Source organism: Coenobita brevimanus, chromosome 76 (genome assembly GCF_032717465.1).
Source record: "Coenobita brevimanus isolate Jiangsu-jjx chromosome 76, ASM3271746v2, whole genome shotgun sequence".
Lineage (NCBI taxonomy): Eukaryota > Metazoa > Arthropoda > Malacostraca > Decapoda > Coenobitidae > Coenobita > Coenobita brevimanus.
The window spans coordinates 16,020,632-16,048,075 of NC_137029.1; the positions used below are offsets into that span (position 1 = coordinate 16,020,632).

Consider the following 27,444-nt stretch of genomic DNA (forward strand, 5'->3'; position numbering starts at 1 on the left):
AGGCAGAGAAGAGGCAAGAAGCAATAAAGAAAAGGAGCTAGAGATGAAAGATGAGGGAGGCAGATGAACAGTCATGATCAGTTCACAGAAAATCCTCTGCAATCCCTGTGTCCTACCGTCCATAATCCGATTTTTCAACTCTTCCCAAACGACAGAATATCCTTCCTTCTCATATTCTTACTGTGTTAATCATACTGACATCACAGAAAACTAGTACAATACCTTCCGTTGTCCAGCCAGCTATGAACTGAATTTTTGTTCATGGCTGTACAGTACCTCAAAAAAGTATCAGAACAACTATGTGGTAAACAAACTGAAAAACCAACGATGTGATCCGAAAACACACCTGAGGTGAACGTATGATTTCAAAACTTTCTGCCCCTAAATACGGATACTTTCTTGAGGCACTTGTACATGAGAAAATGGAGGTAAAGAAGAGCAGAAACGAGAAGTGATACAATAAAAATATACTCAAAGACAGACACAGGAGCAGAAAACACGAGGATGAGAGTGAAGAGAGCTAGAAAAAAAAATAGGGTAAGAGGGACGAAAAAGATGAGAATAGATGTGGACAAAAGAAGCTAAATCAAAAAGAAAAGTCGCTAAAAGAGAAATGAGAAGAGGTGGGCTGAAGAGAAGAGTAGAGGAGAGATGCTTTGACGACGTGACTAATAAAGAGATGAGGTGCACAGAAGAGGTGGCGAGGAGAAGAGCCAGAATTGAGAAGGGGTAGATAAAATATGGGACTACGAAGTGAGACTGGGTAGCTAGAAGAGAGACTTAAGTTGCTAGACTAGAAGCGACGGACAGAAGGGGCGAAGTAATTACAGTAGAATAGAGGAGAGGAGAGACGAGGTAGCCGGATTAGAAGACAGAAGAAGCTAGGTAGTTAAAATAGAAGGGACGAGGCTGGTAGAGCAGAAGGGGTGACTAGAAGAGAGGTAAAGAGACACGAAGTACTGGAAAAAAAAAAAAAAGGCTGGAAAACAGGGAAAAGTAAGTAGCAAAATGAGAAGAGAGTAAACGTGTCTTTAATAAATGAAGAGAGGCGCCTGCAAGAGATGACGAATGGTGAAAAGAAGTGGCTAGAAGATAACGGATGGCTAGAAAAGAAAAAAAAAGATGGGAAAGGGTGGCAAAAAGACACGAAAAAAGGAGAGGATAGATGGAGAGAAGGGGCGTTGAAATAGAAGAGATAAGCAGAAAAGGTGACTAACAGAAACGAAGAAGAGATGTCAGCAAAAGAACAGAAGATAAGAGGCTAGTAGGATACACATAAGGTAGCCTGTGAAATAAAAGGTGACTAAAAGAGAAGAGAAGGGGTGGCTACAAGACAGGAGGAAGAACTAGGTAGACAAGAGAAGAAGCGGTGGCTGCAAATGAAGAGAATAGATGGTTAAAAAAAGGAAAAGATGAGAAATGGCCAGGGAAGAGAAATGGGATGAAACGAGGTGCCTAGAGGACCAGTTAGAACAGAAAATGTGGCTAAGAGAACAGTGGCAAGGGGACAGAGAAAAGCTAAAGGGGGGCAAGGAGACAGAAAAGCTAAAGGGGGGGGCAAGGAGACAAAAGTTAAGGGGGGGGCAAGAAAACAAAAGCTAAGGGGGGGAGCAAGGAGACAGAAAAGCTAAGCGGGGCAAGGAGACAAAAGCTAAGGGGAGGCAAGGAGACAAAAGCTAAGGGGGGCAAGGAGACAAAAGCTAAGGGGGGCAAGGAGACAAAAGCTAAGGGGGGCAAGGAGACAAAAGCTAAGGGGGGGCAAGGAGACAAAAGCTAAGGGGGGGGCAAGGAGACAGAAAAAAACAGAGGGGGCAAGGAGGCAGAAAAGTGAGGGGGTAAGGAGACAGAAAAAAGACGGGGGGGGGGGGCAGAAGGAAAAAAAGAGGGTGGGCCGGGAGGAAACAAAAGGGGGTTCGGAGGAAAAAAAGAGAGGGGACTAAGACAGAAGAGAGGGGACAGGGGGGAAATAAAGGGCTAGGAGGAAATACAAGGCTAGGAGGGAAGAGAGGGGACTAGGAGGGAGAAGAGAGGGGACTAGGAGGGAGAAGAGAGGGGACTAGGAGGGAGAAGAGAGGGGACTAGGAGGGAGAAGACAGGGGGTTAGGAGACAGAAAAAACAGAGGGGGCAAGGAGGCAGAAAAAACAGAGGGGGCAAGGAGGCAGAAAAAACAGAGGGGGCAAGGAGGGAGAGAACAGGGGGCTACGAGGGAAGAGAGAGAGGGCTACGAGGGAAGAGAGAGAGGGCTACGAGGGAAGAGAGAGAGGGTTACGAGGGAAGAGAGAGAGGGTTAAGAGGGAAGAGAGAGAGGGTTACGAGGGAAGAGAGAGAGGGTTACGAGGGAAGAGAGAGAGGGTTACGAGGGAAGAGAGAGAGGGTTACGAGGGAAGAGAGGGTTACGAGGGAAAAGAGAGAGGGCTACGAGGGAAAAGAGAAGGGGCTAAGAGGGAAGAGAGAGGGACCAAAGAGGGAAAAGAGAGGGACCTAAGAGGGAAGAGAGAGAGGGCTAAGAGGGGAAAGAGGGGCCTAAGGGGGAAAAGAGAGGGGCCTAAGAGGGAAAAAGAGAGGGACCTCAGAGGGAAAAGTGAGGGGCTAAAAGGGAAAAAAGGGGGGCTAAGAGAGAAAAGAGAGGGGGGGAAAGGGAAGAGTGGGGGCTAAAAGGGAAAAAAGAGGAGGCTAAGACAAGAGAGGGGGCTAAGAGAAAAGAGAAGGAGGATTAAGAGGGAAAAGAGACGGGGCTACTAGGGAAAAGAGGGGGCTAAGAAGGAAAAGAGGGGGGCTAAGAAGGAAAAGAGGGGGGCAAAGTGGGAAAAGAGAAGGGGGCTAAGAGGGAAGAGAGAGGGGGGCTAAGAGGGAAGAGAGAGGGGGGCTAAGAGGGAAGAGAGAGGGGGGCTAAGAGGGAAGAGAGAGGGGGGCTAAGAGGGAAGAGAGAGGGGTCGATGAGGGTAAAGAAAGGGACCTAAGAGGGAAAAGAGAGGGACCTAAGAGGGAAAAGAGAGGGGCCTAAGAAGGAAAAGAGAGGGGCCTAAGAGGGAAAAGAGAGGGGCATAAGAGGGAAAAGAGAGGGGCATAAGAGGGAAAAGAGAGGGGGCTAATAGGGAAAAGAGAGGGGCATAAGAGGGAAAAGAGAAGGGGCTAATAAGGAAAAGAGAGGGGCATAAGAGGGAAAAGAGAGGGGGCTAAGAGGGAGAAGAAAGGGAGCTAAGACAAAAGAGAAGGGGGCTAAGAGAAAAGAGGAGGGATAAGAAAAGAGAAGGGGGCTAAGAGAGAAAAGAGAAGGGGGCCGAGAGAAAAGAGAAGGGGGCTAAGAAGGAAAAGAGGGGGGCTATGAAGGAAAAGAGAGGGCGCAAAGAGAGAAAAGAGAGGGGGCTAAGAGGGAAAAGAGAGGGGGGCTAAAAGGGAAAAAGAAGACTAAAAGGGACAAAGAGACGGGGCTAAGAGGGAAAAGAGAGGGGGCTAAGAAAAGATGGGGCTGAGAAAAGATGGGGCTAAGAGAAAAGATGGGGGCTAAGAGAAAAGATGGGGGCAAGGAGAAAAGATGGGGGCTAAGAGAAAAGATGGGGGCAAGGAGAAAAGAGGGGGCTGAGTGAAAAGAGGGGGCTGAGTGAAAAGAGGGGGCTAAGAGAAAAGAGGGGGCTAAGAGAAAAGAGGGGGCTAAGAGAAAAGAGGAGGCTAAGAGAAAAGAGGAGGCTGAGTGAAAAGAGGGGGCTGAGTGAAAAGAGGGGGCTAAGAGAAAAGAGGGGGCTAAGAGAAAAGAGGGGGCTAAGAGAAAAGAGGAGGCTGAGTGAAAAGAGGAGACTATGAAAAGAGGGGGCTAAGAGAAAAGAGGGGGCTAAGAGAAAAGAGGGGGCTAAGTGAAAAGAGGGGGCTGAGTGAAAAGAGAGGGCTGAGTGAAAAGAGGGGGCTGAGTGAAAAGAGGGGGCTGAGTGAAAAGAGGGGGCTGAGTGAAAAGAGGGGGCTGAGTGAAAAGAGGGGGTGCTAAGAGAGAAAAGAGGAGGCTAGAAGAGAAGAGAGGGGGCTAAGACACGAGAGGGAGTCAGGACTGTAAAATATCTTAATACATAATAACCATCAACATACATAATATTAGTCTAGAGTCTCTAGAGGTTAAGTCAATGTCAAACCTAGGGGCCAAAGGAAGTGACGTTAGCACCTCTCCAGAATGCCTCTCACCAGCACAATAGCACACAAACAGCGACTCGTGACCATACACACACATACAGCTCACACATACACACACACAGGCTTCTAGAGCATTTCAACAACAGTGTAGCACACGTGACACGACCCCTGTTAAACGAGAATGTAGGAATCAGAACGCAGAAAGGGACTGGCTATAGAACCGGCAGGTAGTGGAGAGAGCGAATACGAAGAGGGGTCTGACTAGACTTAGTATATTAAGTCCCTGTATAATACATACGCTGCTCAACTTAGACTTTTTTTGAAGATAATAAATCAAGATCAACTCCCTGTATTCATCTTTAACTCCTCCTGCTCTTCAATTACCAAAATAACTTTAACCAAAACGTACATAATCTTATAGTAACATTGTGGTAATACATAACTGTAACATTATATGAATTGTAACATAATATCGTAGTATCACTGTGGTAATACATAATGTAACATTGTAAGAATTGTTACCTAATAGTACTGTAATTGTTACATACCGTTTGTAATTACATAATTGTAGCAAGTGTAACACAGTGCAATCGTTTGTCGTTACATAATTGTAATAACTGTTGTACAATTAGATAACAATTCATACAATGTTACAATTATGTATTACCACAATGTTAACAAATGCCAAAATACCACATAAACTCCTTCTATAAGCACCCAGTTTCTTACTCTTACAGGAGGGAAAATGAGAGGGTGCTAGGAGGGGAAATGAGAGGGTGCTAGGAGGGAAAATGAGAGGGTGCTAGGAGGGAAAATGAGAGGGTGCTAGGAGGGAAAATGAGAGGGTGCTAGGAGGGAAAATGAGAGGGAGCTAGGAGGGAAAATGAGAGGGAGCTAGGAGGGAAAATGAGAGGGTGCTAGGAGGGAAAATGAGAGGGAGCTAACAGGGAAAATGAGAGGAAGCTAGGACAGAAATAAGGATCAAGGAGGAAAAGGACGGGGGCTAGGAGGAAAAGAAGTGAGGGCTAGGAGGAAAAGAAGAGGGGGTTTGGAGGAAAAGAAGAGGGGGTTTGGAGGAAAAGAAGAGGGTGCTAGGAGGAAAAGAAGAGTGGGCTAGGAGGAAAAGAAGAGTGGGCTAGGAGGAAAAGAAGAGTGGGCTGGGAGGAAAAGAAGAGGGGGCTGGGAGGAAAAGAAGAGGGGGCTGGGAGGAAAAGAAGAGGGGGCCAGGAGGAAAAGAAGAGGGGGCCAGGAGGAAAAGAAGAGGGGGCCAGGAGGAAAAGAAGTGGGGGCCAGGAGGAAAAGAAGTGGGGGCCAGGAGGAAAAGAAGTGGGGGCCAGGAGGAAAAGAAGAGGGGGGCCAGGAGGAAAAAGTGGGGGCCAGGAGGAAAAAGTGGGGACCAGGAGGAAAAGAAGAGGGGGCTAGGAAGAAAAGTGGGGTTAGTAGGAAAAGAAGTGGGGCTAGTAGGAAAAGAAGTGGGGCTAGTAGGAAAAGAAGTGGGGCTAGGAGGAAAAGAAGTGGGGCTAGGAGGAAAAGAAGTGGGGCTAGGAGGAAAAGAAGTGGGGCTAGGAGGAAAAGAAGTGGGGCTAGGAGGAAAAGTGGGGCTAATAAGAAACGAAGTGGGGCTAGTAGGAAAAGAAGTGGGGCTAGGAGGAAAAGAAGTGGGGCTAGGAGGAAAAGAAGTGGGGGCTAGAGGAGAAGACGTTGGGTTAGAAGACGTGGGGTTAGAAGGAAAAGAAGTGAGGGCTAGGAGGAAAAGAAGTGAGGGCTAGGAGGAAAAGAAGTGAGGGCTGGGAGGAAAAGAAGTGAGGGCTGGGAGGAAAAGAAGTGAGGGCTGGGAGGAAAAGAAGTGAGGGCTGGGAGGAAAAGAAGTGAGGGCTGGGAGGAAAAGAAGTGAGGGCTGGGAGGAAAAGAAGTGAGGGCTGGGAGGAAAAGAAGTGAGGGCTAGGAGGAAAAGAAGTGAGGGCTAGGAGGAAAAGAAGTGAGGGCTGGGAGGAAAAGAAGTGAGGGCTAGAAGGAAAAGAAGTGAGGGCTAGGAGGAAAAGAAGTGGTGGCTGGGAGGAAAAGAAGTGAGGGCTGGGAGGAAAAGAAGTGAGGGCTAGGAGGAAAAGAAGTGGTGGCTGGGAGGAAAACATGGGATGGAGCTAGGAGGAAAAATGAGATGGAGCTAGGAGAAAAAAAAAGAAGAGGGGCTAGGAGAAAAAAGAAGAGGGGCTAGGAGGAAAAAATGAGAGGGAGCTTGGAGGGAAAAAGAAGAGGGGCTAGGAGGAAAAAGGAGGAGGGGCTGCGAGGGAAAAAAGGAGAGGGGCTGCGAGGGAAAAAAAGAGGAGGAGCTACGAGGGAAAAAAAAGAGGAGAGGAGAGAAAAGTGGGCTAAGAAAGAGGCGAGGAGGAGCTAGAAGAGAGAAACAAGGAGGGGCTGGGAGACAACAGAAGTGGCTAAAAGAGAAGTGGCTCGGAAAGAAGTGGTTGAGAGAGAGAGAGAGAGAGAGAGAGAGTGGCGAGAAGAAATGAAGTGGCCATGGGAAGAGAAAAAGATAAGAGGTGGCTACGAAAGATAAGAAGGGATGGATGGAAAATAAAAGGTGCTTAGAGGTAGTTACTGTAGGATAGGAGAGGTGAAAGAAAAATGAAAATAGAGTGGAATGGGATGAGGAGGGATGGGAGGGATGAGAGGGGAGTTAGAAGAGGAAGATGCACGAGGAGAGAGTTAGGCGCGAAGAGAGACAATTGCGGAACATTGTCACCTGTCTGAAAAATAAATATGCACACCAACAACCAAACTCATCCAATTTTCCATGGTATCAATGAAACATGCATGCAGTGTTTGGCATCTCAACCTGCAACTTCAGTATGGGAATTCCCTTCAGAGGAAGCGTGGCGTCATTTGACCGACTGATCGTGTTATGTACCAATCGCTTCATTCTAGTATATACTTTCTCAAAAATCACTTGCTCTGATCCCATCCCCCATGGCAATCATGCGGGACCATTTAGGATAGAAATGACTAATGCCAAAATCACTAAAACCCTAAGAAATAATTCTCTTTTAAATAGTCTTAACGAGTACTTAGAATTAAATAAAATGACTAATGCCAAAATCACTAAAACCCTAAGAAATAATTCTCTTTTAAATAGTCTTAACGAGTACTTAGAATTAAATAAGTTGTAAGCCTTCGTATTGCTGGCCGTGAATATGGGAAAAATAACATGAAGTCTTTTATTTCCATATTTACCATCCACGAACTTGGGTTTTGACGCACGAACAGGGTTATGTGAGAAATCTGTAACCTCTTCGGTGATTACATTTTTATTCTAACCGCCACACCACCTTATTTTATTGAAAGGATCTCTGGTAGTGAAGGGGGCTGCATACTGTACATCAAACCTATGCACTTTCAAGATTTTCCATGCTGTATGAAGTCGTCGGGTAGCAGCAAGAATGAAATGTAAATCAAATACTCGGGCTGAAAAGGTTAATAAAACACACACACACACACACACACACACACACACACACACACACACACACACACACAACCTGCTAAACTGATTCCTGTGTGGCCAACCTTGCATTTACGAAGCGCTAGAATGTAACGATAACAATAATAATAATAATAATAATAATAATATAAATCGCTTACAACAGTTCCCCAAGATTTAGTGTTAAACAGACGTACGGTCACAGTCGTATTCTCTAAACCAGAGATTTCGTTGCACTTCAGCGAGTTACTTAGCATGTATTTTGCACCGAAGTATTATCCTGTGTGTCAGCTATATTTTAACAAGAGTATAGCATGCATGGGCAGTGGTGGCTGAATGGGGGACTTGTGAAGCTGCCTACCGCTAGAGGCCACCACCGTTAACAGCCTCCCTGCCCCGATTAAGTGGCTACCACTTCTTATTCTTAAGTGGTGGTAGCGCGATTTCCTAGAGGCAAGTCATATCAACACTTGGAACGGGGACTGTCTCTGAGCTTGGATGGCTAATGCACAGAAGAGTAATCTAATAAATCATTAAATTTTTGCAAAAAGAAAAACTGACAAGTGCTTTGCTAAAACTACAATTTAAGTCGAACATTTCAGGAGGCAAGAATTAACCCAGCTTTGTAGCAGATTCAGTAAAAACGACGAAAAGAAATATGTGCGAAGTCTTCAAAATTCGGGCTTCGTTTTCGGGGATATAAAACAATGAGAGCATTGCATTCTCTATTATAATTTTGTTACGATGCTCTTTCATTACTTGAATAGTGTATGATGGTATTTTGCCGCATAGGTTCTAAAAAAAAAAAAAAAAAAAAAAAAGTAATTGAACACGTGCTCGGCAGAGAGATGCTGTTAACAGTGACTGACGATTTCCAGAAGTTGTCGAGAGGTGGCCTGCAGTCCTAATGAATCCAGGTTCGAATCCAAGCTGGGGCAGGAAACAGTTTAAGGATTTGAATTAAACAGAAACAGACTTTACTGATCTACAGAAGACCTGCCGACATGTAAAAACACCGCAGCTAATACCAATACACCAGTCCTGTATGAGATTGCCCTAACATGCATTCAATATGGACGGTGACGGTTTGTCTTAGTGGGGAAGTGCTGACATGGAGAGGTGTTTGGTACGTAAGAGGACTACTGGGCCATGAGAGCAGGTTTTACTACGCCTATATATATATATATATATATATATATATATATATATATATATATATATATATATATGTCATTATCAAGCAGGTAACTGCATGCTTGCACACACGGACAACTTGAAGGGCAGCTGCCGATCGGTGTGACCGCTGAACACAGACCGCTGTCACATTGATCCGCCCTCCCCGTGTTTCACGTTACCACTGTATACAGTAAATGTGGAAGACAGAGAACGGTGAGAAACTAATCTATACTGCAACAGTGTTCCAGTGGCAGTGTTTGTGACTGTCAACAAGGTAACCTCGACTGCTTAAAACAAAATCATAGGTACTACTCAGTTACTGTACAGTATTGCACCGGTCATCCCTGGGAGTAATCTAAGTTTAGGAAACTCTAGTAGGCGTATGATACACTCTATCACTCGAATGCTGAAGGCTCAGCAGTAAGATAACGGTAGCCTACTAAGCTTACAGTATATTATAGAGGAAATATTGGAGTCCTATGGCAGTGTGTATATATATATATATATATATATATATATATATTAGAAAATGAAAATATTTCTTGTTGAGATAAATATATATATATATATATATATATATATATATATATATATATATATATATTAGAAAATGAAAATATTTCTTGTTGAGATAAATATATATATAAAATTAGAAAATGAAAATATTTCCTCGTGTTGAGATAAATATGCGAATCATGGTGCTAGATGTGAGAACACTACATGCATATCAACAGGAAACACGTATGCTAAATATTGTGTATTAGTTTTAAGTGAATATCGACTGAAGATGGTCACTAAAAATCTCTCCAAAACTAAATGAAATTGTCCATAGGCACTGGCAGTAAGCCAAAGAAAGACGGTATATGAGTGGGGGTAAAATTGTGCCAAAGCGCTGAACTGGCAACACTGCGCCTGGAGAGATGTTGTCAAGGTCGTGTGAGGAAACTAATTCACAAACCAACTTAAGATAAATCCCTGCCGTAACTATTGCTTCTCATAAGAGACATGGAACTGAGAGGGATGAATCTTCACTTGCTTCCCCTGCTAAAACAAAACTGGGTTACGAAAGGCAGCCGATCGTTTAGTTCGTGGATCAGGGATAAGGAATGTGGGCGTGGAAACAAACACACTGGAAGGCTTCGTAAAGTAAATGAAATTGGGTGGTGTGTGAGCGAGGGAACGAGGGTAGTGTGTGTGTTGGGGGGGGGAGAAGGAAGTGGGAGTGGGGGTTGTGAGGGGGGGAGAAGGAAGTGGGAGTGGGGGTTGTGAGGGGGGGGAGAAGGAAGTGGGAGTGGGGGTTGTGAGGGGTGAGGGTAGTGTGTGGGAGAGGGAACGTGAGGGAAGTGAGGAATGAGAGTTGTGAGGAGTGAGGGTATTGCGTGGGGGAGGGAAGGTGAGGGAAGTGCATGGAGGTTGTGAGGAGTGAGGGTTGTGAGGAGTGACGGTATTGTGTGAAGGAGGGAAGGTGAGGGTAGTGTGTGGGAGAGGGAAGGTGAGGGTAGTGTGTGGAGGAGGGCAGGTGAGGGAAGTGAAGAGTGGGGATTGTGAGGTGTGAGGTTAGTGCGTAGAGGAGGGAAGGTGGGGAAAGTGAGGAGTGAGGGTTGCGAGGGATGAGGGTAGTGTGTGGAAGAGCGAGGCTGGTGTAAAGTGGTAGGGGCTGCGGATGTGTCGCTAGGGTGGCGGGGTGGACGTGGTGTGATGAACCTGACTTGGACCTGTCTAGTTCTGGTACCATGACACTATAATCCTCATCACCACGAAATAGTCAAACAAGGCTCAGTAATGAAAACTATGATCGATGAAGAAACTACTACCAATACTTATTATTATTATTATTATCGTTATTATTATTATTATCGTTATTATTATTATTATTATTATTATTATTATTATTGTTAGTAGTAGTAGTAGTAGCAGCACAGCAATTTGGAGAATGTTTCAAAGTCTTCATTCAGTTTAAACTCAGAAGTGTTGTAGGGCTACCAAAGGTTAACATTATTCCGTGCTACAGGTAAAGGGGAAAGGTCACATGGCTAGATGAAAATCTGACCAAAACTTAATCATTTCTCATATGTCTGAATCCAAACTTAGTGGAAGCGTTAAGGCAAGATCGAGGGGATTTGATTTCGAAAGGTAAAGGTCATGGTCAAAGGCATGGTTGGGTTAGACCTCAGCTATAATTCGCTCTGGACCCAACTTGGTGGAAGGGCTGGGGATCACAATGATTTTATTTTTTGTATAACAGACCGTGTAAAAGTCCCAGGACAGCCAATTCAAACAGTTCCGATACAGTCTGGGTTAAGGGTGGTGAAAGACAGAGGTTAGGCATTAATGAAGTAATTCAGTGAAGAACATCGATATGCCATCAGTCGGTCAGCCATACGTTTGGTCCTTAGACCAGTTGTACGGCGCGGGTGTTTCAGTAATTCTTATTATATTATTAATATCCACCTTATTACATACGTGGAGACTATTATTATTGCCAGTATTATTACTATTCCGGCCTCAGTCTCGGGACGATTCCAAGAGAACCGAAGACTGCGAGAGGAATCTGAAGGGCCCAGGTTGTGTGTCCTGGCATGGGCCATTGCTAATACAAGAAAAAATCCAAATCCTTTATGCACAGTGCAAGGCATGCCAAAGTGTCATACCAGTAAAATGTTGTGAACAACGTAAGTTGGTCGTGTCTACTGGAGATATCAATAGAACCTGAGCAAAAATTCCGACTTGCCAAGGTTATGTGACCCGGTATGAGGCATTGCTGATAGAAAATGCCAAATCCCTCCAATGGGGTCAAGGCCACTGTAAGAAACAGTAAGTGGTGACTACTAACTGTCCGCAAGACAGTTCTATTTGTTATTGTTATTATTATATTATTATTATTATTATTACATGGAAATGCCTAGACGTGTTACTATTCATAAAATAAAAATGGAAATTATCATAAATTTAAATCGCGAAAGCCTGACTCCGTAAATACATTTTTTTTTTTTGTATAATCTGATTATCTAAGTACTGGTTTTAAAACGCTGTGAACTACATTATACTGTCGTTGCTGATTATGACTTACGCACCCCCAAAAAGACTACAAAAACCTGCATCAAGTTTCAGCCTATTATCAGGCATGCTTATTGTGTTTTTGAGGTCCAAATAATGAGGGTATTTTCTGTGGTATATCTGTCGCAAATTGCTTCCTTTATTATCGTACTTCGTAAAATACGGAGATTATATTTTCCGCAACCGCATTTCCGTTCAAAATACGTAATATTGGGTTGTTAGGTTATTAGTTTAACGTACAGTAAGTTTAAAAATCCAACAACCTAATCAATTATAACCTATCAACTTCTACGTAGGTGCGACAGTACAATAGACCGTGCCAGATGTAGAATAATTCTCCTCATATCGTAACTACCACACGAAGCACTTGCGAAGGAGTTAATAAAAAAGACCCTCCTCCCTCCTAGTTCGGTGAATGTCAGGAAAAAATAAATCGTACTTGTTTCTGGGTAGAAAGTGAAAGTTGACTCAAACCGAGCCAAACATGATCCAACTTTGCCATGAGCAAAATTCTTGTCTCACCGGTGACAATTCCACCCTAGCCTTGCCAGCCAGATAAAACATATGTATATTTTCTGGCACTAAGTTTCTGCAGAATGTGGTTGGCTGAAAATGAATTATGGTACTACTTGCTATAAACTTTCCAACGTGTGGGTAGGACCTTTCAGAGACTGTCCAGTGCACTTTTTTTTTTTTGGGGGGGGGCTATGACCATTAGACCGAAGGCAGGTCATTAAGGCAATCACACACACACACACACACACACACACACACACACACACACACACATACTGTACATACATTAAATATATAATTATACATTTCTTGTAGTGAAAAAAAAAAAAAACTAAGAGCCTAATACTGATAGGACAGACTTTCAAACAACTTTCCACTTGTAGTTTAAGGTGCAGGCTTCTTCACTACCATAATTATATCTAATAAAACGAACCCTTCTTCCAATAAGCGATCCAGGCACTGTTTCAGCCAACACGGTCGACAATATTCACGAATTTCTGCGTCTTAAAACAGCTTTGAATTTAATTACCCCGACGGCAACTTTCTTCACCTTGCTATTACCAGTGAAGAGAAAGTTGGGCATGCCACTAACACTACCGTGGGTGGCTAGAGAAGCAAATGTCTAATGAAAACAAGGCCATGCCAGCACTGTTCTAGTCTAAAACTGGTAGTTTATTACAAGGAACAACTGCTGTGTACCTGGCCTTAAAGCTCTGTTCAAAACAACGGGACCTAAGAGCAGTACTTACTTGGCTGGCGATACTGAGGAAAAAATGCTAATGATCCTACTGCGTCGGAATACACGTTGTCAGACGAGTGTGCAGACAAAGAATGTGAGGTGCGGGGGGGTGGAATGGGCTGGCGAGAACAGTGTCTGCCTCAGAGTTGTGAGATGGCGCTAGGATAGTCGCTAAAGAACTCCAGAAATCGCCAGGAGAATACTAAATCCTCTGGAATATCGCTATAAAAACTGATTAAATGTATAATGTCGTCAACTAATCATCTCAGGCATAAAAACTTATCGGTAGACACATGTTAGCAAGGTGCCGAAACCGCTATCTTGGCAGCACTTGCATCTGCCAGTGCTCCACACCTTGCAGTTGCTTGCAACCTCCCGCCTCCTGAACCGAACACGTCAAATAATCTTCGTCGTAGTCATATTCGTTTCTTGATGCTGTCTGACAGGATTTTTAGCTGGGGACGATCATTTATCAAAATCTCACATAAGCTCTGACAGCCGAGCACCTGTTGATATTCGTAATGATAGAAGCTTGAACATTACTCATTCGTGTGTTGCATCATGGCTCAGAGCTTCGGGGTTGACGGTAGGTGGGGCATATAGGGGGCCGAGAGTGGGAGGGATAGAGGGGAACGGGCGTGGCATGGGGTGGAAGGTTCAGGGGTTGGTAGAGGAAGGGGGAGGGAGCAGGTCGTTGGGGAAGGGGGTGGATGAATGGTGGGGAAGGGCTGGTTTCAGTTTACGCCTATTCCTAGTTCTTTCTTCTTACATTAACCCTCTCATGGCCCGGACAACTTTAGGAAGCTTTGCCAGCTACAAGCAGATGATTTTAATCAACTGTGAGTGACCAATAGAAGCTGAGTACCAGTAACATCAATGCCTCTTTCATTATCGGGATAACTCTCGCATTTATTCTAGCTGGCGCCATAAGATTTTATTCATCTGGGTCGTTGAAGCCTAAGTGCAAAGACAAAAATAAATAATAATGTGGGTCGTCATACTTTTTTAAATGGGGCAGTGGCAGTATACTAAACGGAATATTAAAGTAAAATGGGGATAATCTCTTGAAATGCAGTTAGTCCAAGCGAGTAACTTATGATACTAGATATCTCAAGTACAGAGGAAGAGGATAACAGATTTTTGTCCTTTATATATATATATATATATATATATATATATATATATATATATATATATATATATATATATATATATATATATATATATATATATATAACTGGATTATTAATGTATGTTGGCCGAAGTTCCAGGCGGGACGGTGTCTGTATCAGCGATTAGAATTTGGCTGTAGTGTTTGAGTCAGAGATGATGTTCCTCACGGAGCTGTTTGTTTATCAGCGATGAGAAATTATGTAGTAACAGTATGTGGATGGGGATACAGGAGAGGTAAAGGAGTGGAGTAGGACCGGTGAGGGGGTGAAGGAGGAGGGGATAGGCTTGAGTTGGGGGGGGGGTAGGATAGCTAAGGTGCCAGTCACTGTGTTAATGTATTACACGGATGTCATGATCGGAGTGCGATTTTAAGACTGAAGACATCCAGTGCTGGCTAAAAGCTCACAGCGATTATACTTTATTCGACTATATATAAAATAGCTCTGTTGATCATATGAGCCCAATATGTGCTTCTGTGTGTGTGTGTGTGTGTGTGTGTGTGTGTGTAAACTTGCCAATCATCTAGCAGGTGAAGCTTGTTGAGCCAATGAGTACATTGGTGGGAGGATGAGTAGGATGGGGGGTGGGGGTGGACAGGGAAGGGTGAATGGGGTGGATGGGGTAGAAGGAAAATATGAGTGGAATGGGTGGGGTGGTTGGAACGGATGAGTGGGCATGTTAGATAGATAGGTGGGTGGGCATGGTGAATGGATGGATGGGTGGGTGGGTAGGTGATAGATGTGAGGGTGGGAAGGGTAAGTGAGTAAGCAGAAATCAGGAGTGGGATGATGGGAAGGAAGACAGAGTGGGTGGGCAAGGTGGGTGAACGGGGTTGGCGAAGTACGGGATGGAAGGGGTGGGTAGGCTGGGTGAGAGGGGAGGGTGATTGACTAGGTGGGTGGGTGGGTAGGCAGGTTGGGTGGTTTTGGTGGATGGGTGGGGTGTGTGTGTGTGTACAGGGTTGGAAAGTTAGTCAAAAAGGGGGGTCTGCAAGTCGGAACAGGCGGGATGTTGGATGTGAGGATTTAAATAACATGAAAACAATAAACGATGCTTCGCCTGTGCCTTAGAGTGAGGATTTGTTTTCATTGTAATATGTAGCAATGTGGTCCAACTCATGCTTTTTCTTACTAGGAACTACGTATCCATCCACTCATCCACCCACCTACCTTCCCTGCCCACCTATCCATTCACTATGCCCAAGCGTTTACCGTACCCACCCACCTAACCACTTGCCCGGTCCACCCACCAACCCCACCCATCCACCCACCCTTCCCACACACTCACTCCCTCACCTTACCCAACAATTGGCCCTCTCACCCACACACTCATGCCATCCACCCTGCCCGCATACCCCCACCCCACCCTACCCTACCCTACCCAATCCAATCCCCTCCCCCAACAAAACCCACACCATCCATTCATCAACTGATACCCACCCACACATTTCACCTGTCCAGCCCACCCGTCCGCCCACCAACCTACCCACCCACCTAACAAAGTCCACTGGCAGGATGGTTTTGAGAGAGAGAGAGAGAGAGAGAGAGAGAGAGAGAGCATTTATAGCAAAAATTAGGCCCACATTAACAACTGATACCTGTAATTTTTTTTCTTATCATCATAATAATAAAATTCGCTGAGAACTTTTAGCTGGTACAGAATATTTGCGGTTGTAAAATCGCATTCCGATCATAACATCCGTGTATTACATAAACATAGCAACAAGCAACATAGCCATCCTGCCCAACGTACGCCTACCCCCTCCTCCTTCCCTCCTCTCCCCCCTCGCCGGCCTTGGGAGCATGCACTGAGGTTTTATCATGGTCTGGTGCAATGTTTCTTTGTTTTCTGTATTGATAAGTGTCTTAATAGTTCTTAGGGCATTTTGCCATCTGGGTCAGGACCCTATTTTACTAGCAACACATGCTTTTCAATGTTTTCAGTAATACCCATGTGCACATGTTCAGAGTTTTAGGCAATGATAAAAGAAATCCATTTTACATCACAGCAGTCCAAGAGGTAATACAATACCCTACCCCTCCTTTGAGGAAAAAAACATTTGAAAAAATCTGAGTTATCTTGTGTAAGGTCGAAATGTCAGTGGTGATAAGGCCATACTTCAAGCCTTCTCCTACCCAGACACCCACAATTTCTTCTGAAATTCCATAATGGCAGCCAAACATGGGAGCAGCAGATACTGTTGCCAGCCACTGGCAGAGGCAGATCAACCGCCGATTCGAAGCACCATCCTCTCCTGAGTCCTACCGCCTGTTAGTGTTTTGGGCGTGGCCATTACCATTCCAGTGACGGATCCAGAGGGGGAGTGGAATTCAAGGTCCGAAACCCCTTTTCTTGTGAAGTGCAATAATTTTCTCAGGCTACCAGAAAAAAAACAAAATCATTTTTTTTTTCTTATCGTACAAACAGGTGGCATAAAAAAGGAGTGTACGAAGTATGAGGAGCTGGAATAAAGGCAACACAGTTTGTATTTCCTTCTCGTAAGATTTTTACCCAATTAATGAAAAATAATAGGATATATAAAATAAAATGTGTAAAATACATGGTTCATCTCTCCAGGATATATAAATGTCATTGTGTCGACAGTTGGTAAAAAAAAAAAAAAAAAAAAAAAAAGGCCACCTGCATTATCAAATACTGAATCAGTCCCTGGTTCCTGTCCTGCCAGACGTCCATCACCCATCCTGCAACTGCTTTAATTTCACATCAGTGGCGTAAATCTGAATGTAAAACTGGTGGTGGAGGTGGAGGGGGCACTACATTGAAAAGTATCCCAGAACTTGATGTAATAACTACATGAATCATATACTAATTATGTGTGTGTGTGTGTGTGTGTGTGTGTGTGTGTGTGTGTGTGTGTGTGAGAGAGAGAGAGAGAGAGAGAGAGAGAGAGAATGCTACATCAGCTGGGGTCCAACCTGTAACCGTTAAGGTGCGAAGCTAAACACATTGTAGGTAGGTGGGGGCGCCCACCATCCACTCACCCAATGCAGTGCTGCTCTCGGGTGTCTGCCCTGTCCTCTCCTCCATCCATGTTTCCTTCCATCATCTTCTGTCTTTTTTTCCTTCATTCTTTTTTCTTCCTTCTGCCTACGGGTGCCTTTACACTCCTTCTTCTGTCTTTCATTCCTTCATTCTTTCCTCTCCCTTCTGCCTGTGGGTGACTCTACACTGAGTGACAAGCCAAATGGTTTCCTAACACCAGGAAACCATTTACTACGCTGGGTGGTAACCATATAACCAAATTTTGGCGCCTGGTGGTTTAGTGGGTAATTATTGTGCTCTAGTCGGGTTGAACCGGTGTTGGTTTATATCCAAGGGGTGATTGGGGTTTATTGCTCATATAATGCCACTCAGGGATGAGTGAGGCTGGTCACTCTCATCTTAAATGTCAGGACCAACTGCCTAGCCCCGGGCTTCTACGCTCCTTATGGGGCAACATAGGATTGGATGATGGATGGATGGATGGATGAGCGATAATGGCGTTCCTCATAATTCACCCAGAAGGTCTTCAATAACTGTATCTGCGTAAAAGCTGAGAACTGGGCTCATGATGGTATGGCATATTTTCTCTCAGTTACCCCCAAGAACCACCTCATAAAGTTTTATGTACATCATACATACATACATACATACATACATATATATATATATATATATATATATATATATATATATATATATATATATATATATATATATATATTGCCAGACGCCTCAATCCCGTAAGGGTTGGCCACAAACAGATCGCCTCCATGTCGCTCTGTCCCCCGCCATTTCACCGGGCTGCTCCCAGCTCACACCCCACTCTCTCATATACCTCTCCATTCCATCCCTCCATCTCATCATTGGCCTCCCCCTCCCTCTACCTCCCACCACCTCACTCACATACACTCTCCTCGTCAGTCTCTCACTCTCCATCCTCTCCACATGGCCAAACCACGGTAATGTGCTTCTCCTAACTCTTCCTATCAAATCCACATCCACACCACAACACTCCTTCACTTCCTCATTTGTCAGTTTGTCTCTACATGTGACTCCACATGCTCCTTTCAAATAACTCATTTCCACTGCTCTCACCCTTCACTTCTGTCCCTCCAACATGGTCCAAGCTTCACTTACATACGTTAGAGTTGGTATCACAATACTGTCATGTAGTAGCTTTTTCACTTCCATGCTCACTTCCCTGTTTCTCATCACTTCTGGGGAATGGCTAGGATGAGAAGGGATGTGAGAAGAGAGGAAGAAATCAGTAGGATGGAAGTTGTGGAAGCAATGAAGAAGTTGAAATGGGGAAAGCCCCAGGAATTGATGGAGAGTATGGTGAAATGCTGAAGCATGGGGGAGAGATAGTAATAGAATGGATGTGGAAGATGTGCAGATTGGCCTGGGAGGAAGGTAGAGTTCCGGATGATTGGAATATACTGTATATCTATCTATCTATATAGACAGATAGATAGATAGATATAGATAGATAGATAGATATACCGTATATATTCTACATATGGAAATATTTTCCTTGTGGGGATATATAATATCGTATTAAAATGTAAATCGTGACGTTACACTAGAACTGCAACATGCTTAGAAATAGGAAATCCATGTGTTAAAAATGTTTCAGAATATGTATTTATCAAACGAAGAAACTCACAAAAAACTGAGGGGATTTTAAAAATCTTTTGCTTATTGTTAATGGATAAGTAAGAGATTTCAAAACTGCCTTTTATTTTTAATAAATAAGTAGTTTAAAACTACTCTTAATTTTTAGTGACAGTTGTCTTTATATGGAGTTACAGGGAGAGACGGACTGACAAATGGGGAAGTGACTGACCATTGTGGCGTGGATGTGAATGCAATAGGAAGCGTTAGGAGAAATACACTGAGGTGCATTGGGTATGTGGAGAGGATGGAGAGTGAGAGACTAACGAGGAGAGTGTATGAGAGTGAGGTGGAGGGGGAGGAGGGGGACACTGAGGATGAGATGGAGGTATGGAGTGGAGAGGTAAATGAGAGAGGGGGATATAAACTGGGGGTAGGGCGGCGAAATGGTAGTGTTAGAGCAACATGAAGGTCATTTGTTTTTTGCCGTCCCCTACGGGATTAAGGCGTCTGTCTATAGATATATAGATAGATAGCTGCCTTTATTTGAAAAATACACATTGGGAAACATTTTTAACACATGTTATCTATTTCTACGCATGTTGCATAGTTTTCGTGTAGGACGCCAGGATTTGCATATTAATATTTTACATTATAAATAAATAAATGAATGAATAAATCAATATATATATATATATATATATATATATATATATATATATATATATATATATATATATATATATATATATATATCTATGTACCTAGGCTGCTTCCCCAAGGAAAGGGAGGTAGCCGAGACAGGACGACTCACTCTCCATTTACTCATCCATTCAAACACATTCATTCGCATCTTAGCCCCAAAGGGGAGAACGGACAGATCCTCACCGCATATATATATATATATATATATATATATATATATATATATATATATATATATATATATATATATATATATATATATATATCCACCCATCATCTAATCCTACGTTTCCCTATGAGGAGCGTAAAAGCCTGGGGCTAGGCAAGTTGGTCCTGACATTTAAGATAAGAGTGACCAGCCTCACTCATCCCTGAGTGACATTATGTGAGCAATAAACTCCAACCATCCCTTGGATATAAACCTTCACTGGCTCAATCCGACTGGAGCACCGTAATTACTCACTAAACCACCAGGCGGCAAAATTTGTTTACATGGTTACCACCCAGTTTAGTAAATGGTTTCCTGGTGTATAAGAAACCATTTGGCTTGTTACTCAGTGTAGAGTCACCCACAGGCAGAACGAAGAGGAAAAAATGAAGGAAGGAAAGACAGAAGAGGGAGTGTAAAGCCACCCGGGGGCAGAAGGACGAGGAAAGAATGAAGGAAAAAAAGACACAAGAGGATGGAAGAAAAGGATATATATATATATATATATATATATATATATATATATATATATATATATATATATATATATATATATATATATATATATATATGGGGCATAGGTACTTAAAACGGACAGAACTAGGCATTTCAATACGTTAATAACATGGGGGAACAACAGGGTTTACACCGTTAAGCTTTCTACATATTTAAAAGAGCTGAGTTGTTTGTTTGTCCTTCAGTCACGTCCAAACCAAGGGCCAGAGACCCTCAGACCCATATTTACTTTGAATCAGGGTGACCTAAGGATGGTTTTAGGGGGGTCAAAACTCAGATCTGGGTCATTTGAGGTCACCGGTGGTGTTCGCCTTATTGGCCCGGGCAACCCCGGGTACCCCTGCAGCCCAATTTTTGGCATGGAGACTCACATGACCTCCAGTTCGGACATAGGCTATGTGAGGTTGACCTCCGAGGTCATTTGACGCTACGTCAGAGGTCATTTGAGGTCACCGGTAATAGTAAACAAGTGCGCACAAATACTGTGTTAGTCGCGAAAGCTGATATAGAAAGTTCCTGGACCTCTTATACTCCCTCTTCAAAAGCATTAGAGGTACGCTGTTTTCCTGGAGCAGAAAGAAAGATTGAACTAGAGCAAGTAGGATCAGAGTGTTCCCCTTTTTGGTCCGGCAGCGCCGGGTACCCCTGCTATTATAGTACCAAATATGAACCTGTAGGTGGGTCGCGGACAGCTAAGTACCATTCCAGGAATATCCTACACAGAAACCCCGGGATCTAACTGGTTACACAGTTAAGTCTTTCAGTTTCTTTAGCTCAAGGAGGCCTAGTCATTTAAAATGAACCAAACTAGTTACTTTCACAAGTTATTAAAGGAGGGAACTCCAGGGTTCAGACTTATGAGATTTTCTATCATGAGGGAATGGGCGGAGGCCAGTATGCTGAGTACCTCTCTAACAACACCCTTCACACAGCAACGTCCCCCCTCTCTGTAAATATCTATCTATATATCTATCTATCTATGTAAACCTATCTACCTATCCACATATCTGCCTATATATCTATATCTATCTACCTGTCTATCTCTCTTTCTATATCTACCTATCTATAACTCTATCTATCTATTTATATCAATATCTCTATCTCTATCTATCTATCTATCTATAATTATATCTATCTATATCAATATCTCTATCTCTATCTATCTATCTATCGATCTATCTATATATATGAAGAAGGTAAGTGACAGAACAAATAATTAAATATTATTCACAAATCAGAGGGATTTAGCTAACTACATTTTATACCTGAAAGACTAGACATCTGCTATGATTCCTTAGCAAAGAAAATAATAAATTAAATACAATAAGTAGAAAACTTACGTTGGTGAGATTCTTCGTGATAAATATTTACAAAAAGGTTGAACTGCTTAAGCCTTCTGGCAGTGGATAACACGTTAGTGAAGAATTTCATTATAATGCTGTCCATACTTGTCCAGATTTAAAGACTCCGGTGGGTACGAAGCATTGTGCAGCTTGTAATATTACGTGCCCGCCACGCTTTTAGCATAATGGGAAATAATATTGCCTCACATAGCCTAAATTATAATACAGAGTATGAGTGTATTTCAAAATATGATTATATTCACTTAGATGTAGTTCTTACAAATACTATTCGTATACTTAGAGAGATACCGAACCTAATGATACTGCAAGCATAATTTTGTTGTTTTCATCAGCTTTTGATACTTCTGCTACAGACCTGCAATAATCACGATAATGATATGAGTTAATATCCTTTTGAACATGGAAATATTCAAAGCAATGCATCAGTCACCTTAAATCGTGAAGTGTAGTCAAGTGGCTGAGAGCACGGCGTTATTTGTCACGTCAGCAGAGAACCATCCTTCTCCCACGCACGGCACGGCATGAGGTGGGGCTGCTAGCATGACAACAGACCGAAACAACACTATGTTCACCTTTCTTCATCCTGTGCAAAAAATCCATATTTTTTCTGAAGCTTGGTAGTGGGTTGGAAGACTCCAACCAGGTGTCACCAATGAGGATAAAATCTGAGCGATAGTTGGGGTTTGTTGCTCACATACTGCTGCTTTGGGATCGGCGACCGTGCTGTAGTGTACTAGTTTACTCAAACGGTTTTGATCCGATTTTAGCCAAACTTGGTGAAAAGGCTGAAGATGAGTCATGGGCTTCACTCCTTACGCCTAATGCTTTTGACAACAATAGTTCAAAAGTCAAAGACGGGTGACAAAGTCATCTGAAATTGTTTTTACTTGATTTAACTAACCTGGATGGAAAGGTTGATGGTTAAACAAGAAAGAAGGGACTCGATTTTGAGATTAACTAATCAAAGTCCAAGGTCACAAGGCAAGGTCAAAGTTTGTCAGCAACTACTGTGCATGCCATTACTATCATAGTTACAATCTACATTCGGCAGAGTATTGGGTAAATCTCCCAATAGTCATCAGTTAATATCTGCCTTTCAATATGCAGGGGCATCTGAAGAAGTCAACCCTGAATTAGGGGCTGGGATATATAGGCTTGCTCCTCCAACAGAAAACGCACTCAGCATCATCCTCGATCAACGCAGTACGTACAGCCATTATTTCTTTTGGCTCAGGAACTTCACGAGGCTTCACCACGATGAGTGGAGTGTCTCAGAGGTGTGTGTTACTACCCACCCTATTTATCAAATACATGACAGACATAATAGAGAGGAAAATATGTATGGATATTTTTTTACACTGATGGCGGCACACAGATTGTTGTATTAAGCGGCACAAGACCCGAGCATGGTTCTTTGGTTCAGAGGCAGGCAGTCTGATTTAGCATCATTTACAGAACACTCAAAAAATTTAGAGAAAACTTTATACTTGTAGCGCAAGTAAAGGGCACATCTGGCGATACAGTGCAAGAGAGAAATCTTACATCACACACACACACACACACACACACACACACACACACACACACACACACACACACACACACACACACACACACACCAAAAAGCAAACAAAGTGCACCACCCAAATAACAAACACCCACACCCACGGAACTGTGGCTTTATCTGGTCATGGATGATGCTGGCATTTCCTGGAGAGTAAAACTATCTGATAAAAACTGTGCTACTTCCAATTCTATATTATTCTCACATACCATCTCAGATAGACTCCACGACATGAACGTAACCACTGCAGAGGGTAGAAATACAACGCTGATATTTGCTATCGCTTAGAGGCACCAGCAAACTCACAACTGAATGCCAAACTCATTAATACGTGCGTAAGGGAAGTGGCGTACAAGATATGAGAGAATCTTGAAAATGATGGGGATACGAATATCATTTATAGTATTAAACTAAACAGAAACACGAACAGGCAACAAAACTGGTTTCCTTGTAGCCTTAAAGCATTTAAGGAACCATGAGTAATGTATATACTAAACAGTTTTATTTATCTAAAGCACATACACACACACACACACACACACACACACACACACACACACACACACACTACTGGAGGTACACGACTAGGGTGCCATTAAAATAACCTTAATATCCTATATTTAGCCTTCACTAATCACCCATACTTAAGTTTAATATTACCATTCCTCAACCCCACACTATTCCTTCTCTGTCCAACTCCGCAGATCCCAAAGAAAAAAACAAATCTCCATCGTTTCGTCACTGTTTGCTCACCGTCAGTGTCCTCCAGTGATTTACGTATCCTTACTTATAACACTAATAGTCAGCATCTCGAACAGTAGACTCTGTATTAATGTGAAATGAGGTTGTGTACAAAAATGAATTAGAAGGAGCGTAAAAAGGAAACAAAACTACGAAGAGGAAGTGAAATATAAGCAAATACATGGCAGAGGAACGTTTTAAGGAAGATAAGTTCCGTAAGCATGTAGAGGAGGAAGAAGTTTGGCTGCCACAATACGAGTAGTCAGGAAGTGGGGAGATAAGCGGGTCTGGCAGGATGAGGGAAGATAGGCAGGGTAGGATGGCAGGAAGAAAGGCAGGGTAGGAAGGCAGGTTAGGATGGTTGGAAGGAAGGCAGGTTAGGATGGTTGGAAGGAAGGCAGGTTAGGATGGTTGGAAGGAAGGCAGGGTAGGATGGTTGGAAGGAAGGCAGGGTAGGATGGTTGGAAGGAAGGCAGGGTAGGATGGTTGGAAGGAAGGCAGGGTAGGATGGTTGGAAGGAAGGCAGGGTAGGATGGTTGGAAGGAAGGCAGGGTAGGATGGTTGGAAGGAAGGCATGGTAGGATGGTTGGAAGGAAGGCAGGGTAGGATGGTTGGAAGGAAGGCAGGGTAGGATGGTTGGAGGGAAGGCAGGGTAGGATGGCTGGAAGCAAGGCAGGGTAGGATGATTGGAAGGAAGGCAGAGTAGGATGGCTGGAAGGAAGGCAGGGTAGGATGGCTGGAAGGAAGGCAGGGTAGGACGGCTGGAAGGAAGGCAGGGTAGGACGGCTGGAAGGAAGGCAGGGTAGGACGGCTGGAAGGAAGGCAGGGTAGGATGGCTAGAAGGAAGGCGGGGTAGGACGGCTGGAAGGAAGGCAGGGTAGGACGGCTGGAAGGAAGGCAGGGTAGCATTGCTAACAGGATAGATGGGGAGGTATATAGGTGGCCAGGTTGACAGGTGAAAACCGGAGTCGATAAAGTGGTGAGGCGTTGGAAGGCTTGTTGTGGGGTAGGTGCCACTGTCTCACTGTCTCTGTCTATATTGTGTCGCTGGTGGGATGAGATGTAGACACTGTTGGGTTATATCGAGATGTGATGGACAGAGTAACGTAGCGTGACGGCAAACCTTCTGACTACCCAATCTCCTAGCTTCCTATCTTCCGCCTTTGATCGTTCTCGCTGGCTGTCTGGCTGCTATACCCGACTTTCAGGAATATATACGGCTTGGTAGGGCTGTGTGTTATGTCTAGTATATTTCAATCACATGGGATAACCGGCTATCGGCAGTTACCCCACGTGTCTGCTGCATCATGAGATTCTTGTCTGTCTACAGTAGAAAATGTTATGTGTTTTGCAGTGTGGCCAGAAAATGTGTACGTCTCTCCCTGAAGACCAGATATCATATGTTGGGCAAGTGGTATAGTGTGGTATGAGATATATACGTGTGCCTATAATTATTGCACATCTATAATTATTACGTAAGATATGTTACAGCCAATAGGATAGCCGGAAGGAAGGCGGTGTAGGATGGTTGCAAGAAAGGCTAGGTAGGATGGCTGGAAGGAAGGAAGGCAGGATAGGATGGCAAGGCAGGATGGCTGGAAAGAAGGAAGGCAGGGTAGGAGGGCAGGGTAGGATGGCTGGAAGGAAGGCAAGATAGGATGGTTGGACGAAAGACAGAGTAAGATGGCTGGACGGAAAGCTGGGTAGAATGAAAGGAAGGAAGACAGGGTAGGATGGAAAGTAGAAAGGGAGGAACAAAGGATCCAATGGCACAAAGGAAGGCTGGGTAAGATGCCAGAAAGGAAGACAAAGTAGGATGGTAGAAGGAGGATAAAGTAGGATGGAACGAGAAAAGTAAAAGGTAGGCTAGACTGACAGATAGGATGAAAAAATCTCAAGAAAATTAGTCGTTTGTGAACCTGGGGAGGGATTTCACAAACGAATTTACAGTCGATTCCCCGTCGTAATTTAACCCCTATCAGTCTGCTGACGCGTTTTTACAATTTTATTTATGTTACATTCAGTGCTAATCAGCTTAGGGATACGCGTCAGATTGTGAGGAGGCTAATGGCAACTGTTTATAACCCTGTCACTAAACATGTTCTCTCCCAAGCTTAAAGTATTATGGAGACAGAAAGAATATTATAAGATATACGTCATCTTTCTTTAAACGATTTCTTTATTGTAAGGGGCGGGGAATAAACATGGAATGGTTGCGGACTCCCTTTTCGTAATGCCTCCAACGGAAAACAGATGCAGCCTACGGTATTTTCCTCTCGTAACCAAGATCTATTTCCGAGATAAGAACAGGAGTCGAGGGAACACTATGCACTCCCCCCATCCTCCTCCTTCATATATCTATATCTATATATATATATATATATTTATATCTGTCTATCTGTCTATATATATATATATATATATATATATATATATATATATATATATATATATATATGTAGATAGATAGATAGATAGATAGATAGATACATACATAGATAGATAGGTAGGTAGATAGATAGATAGTTAGGAGATAACTGATGGCAGGTGTTTGTGAGCATGGCGCCAAGGCTGTCTGAGATGTGAGTGAGTTTGCGGCCTGGGAGAGTGCTTAACCGCGAGAATAGATGACCGTGCCTCACTGATTTGCTGACCAAAACGTGTACAGTTGTGTTCATTAGTAAGGATATCACATGTGGTCGTGTTGTTTACTGTAGTGCCCACTGATGGCTGTATGTGGAGCTATTTCTTACTATATGGTTCACTTGTTATTAATGCCCAAAGCAGTAATGGGAAAGTTCCACATTCTAATAACATTAAGCACGGCAGCAGACAGCACGAGCACATACACAGCCTTACTTATGAATGCTATTGTACAATAGGGAGTGGTCGGGCCCGTATATTATTACTACACAATACGTTGTAGAATGCGTGAATGATTATGATTATAATGAGAGCTGAAAAATTTAATTTTGTTATAAACCTAATGGAAACAATACCATATATTGTTGTTAACTAACCCCGGTCTGTCTGGCTAGTCAGACCCATCAACTGCAGGCAAGCAATCGCCCCTGCTGGGTTGTCCCATGCACCGAACCTATATTCCCCCTGCAATGGACAGTGCCATACCACAGCGAGGCGCTGGGAAGAGTGTGAAGGTTTGCGTCCTGAATAGACGTCGCACTAACGTCTCTCCACCCAGCTGACAGGGGCACCATAGTAGGCTCCAGATAATCCCGTTATTTGGTTATATAGTTACCACTCAGCATTGGCAGTGATGTCTGGTTACAGTAAACAATTAGGCTTATCACTCAGTGTAGAGCCATCTAGGAAGAAGTAGAAACCACTACATCAAATGAGTGGATAATACTCGTCACTGCCTACCACACCTGTCTACCTGTAATGCGAACCTTGTGCGGAGCAGCACGCAAAAACTGGAAGAGATAATTACCAACAAACTCCAAGACTAA

At 43.5% G+C, this 27,444-nt stretch overlaps 1 protein-coding gene across 1 annotated transcript in view; it reads right to left on the minus strand.

The window, feature by feature from the left end:
* Positions 1-13,154, minus strand: part of LOC145408228 (uncharacterized) — a 33,857-nt gene extending 20,703 nt beyond the window's left edge. Inside the window, exon 1 of the mRNA XM_080278984.1 lies at positions 13,097-13,154. The gene's annotated coding sequence lies outside the window, so the exon portion shown is untranslated. The remainder of the gene's footprint in view (positions 1-13,096) is intronic.
* Between the last annotated feature and the right edge of the window lie 14,290 nt (positions 13,155-27,444).